The sequence below is a fragment of the Egretta garzetta genome, unplaced genomic scaffold (genome assembly GCF_000687185.1).
Source record: "Egretta garzetta isolate BGI_Z169 unplaced genomic scaffold, ASM68718v1 scaffold230, whole genome shotgun sequence".
Lineage (NCBI taxonomy): Eukaryota > Metazoa > Chordata > Aves > Pelecaniformes > Ardeidae > Egretta > Egretta garzetta.
The window spans coordinates 196472-197108 of NW_009258281.1; the positions used below are offsets into that span (position 1 = coordinate 196472).

At 37.5% G+C, this 637-nt stretch overlaps 1 protein-coding gene across 1 annotated transcript in view; it reads left to right on the plus strand.

Moving 5' to 3' along the window:
• ABCA12 (ATP binding cassette subfamily A member 12) overlaps positions 1-637 on the plus strand; it is an 88938-nt gene that overhangs the window by 23328 nt on the left and 64973 nt on the right. The gene's annotated exons all lie outside the window — the stretch shown is intronic.

The window sequence follows — 637 nt, forward strand, 5'->3', positions numbered from 1 at the left end:
GGAATGCTTCACTGGGTAGGTTATTTGCTGTTGTGCAAAATTCTGGTCTTTAAAGGCTGACCTGTTGAAGCTTTCTGGACAGAGATGCAGTTCTTGGAGTGCTGCTAAAATGATTTGTGTGTTCTATACGGGCACGTGACCATGGCCATGACATTAGTGTAAATTCTTGGGAATAATTGCAAGTAACTGTCTGTAGAAAAGATTTTTGGAATTTGGCCAAGAAACCAGGATTAAATTGTTGCACTTCACAGGAGCAATGTGAGATTGCAGAGTGTTTGGACATTAATTAAAGACCTGACCATTTATAAAATATTGCCCTTTTACTGCCCACAAGTTGTCCATAAACAGCTTATGATTTTTTTAAAAATGTATTTCTTATTCAGTTATCCAGCAAATAAGTCGTCTTCTGTGCTACAGTGGATATTTATTGTTGGTGATGTTCTCCTCTGATGTGATTCTCTTTATTGAAGGAACTTTTGGACTTAAATTTTCCATAAGATCATTACAATTATTATTTATTGATGGTAATGGCTAGTACTGTCCACAAACCATCAGGATGGATAGTCCTTTCTCCAGGGAGCTCATGGTCAAATGAATGATTACAGATTTGCATTCTGTGACTGTTCTGCTGCAGCCT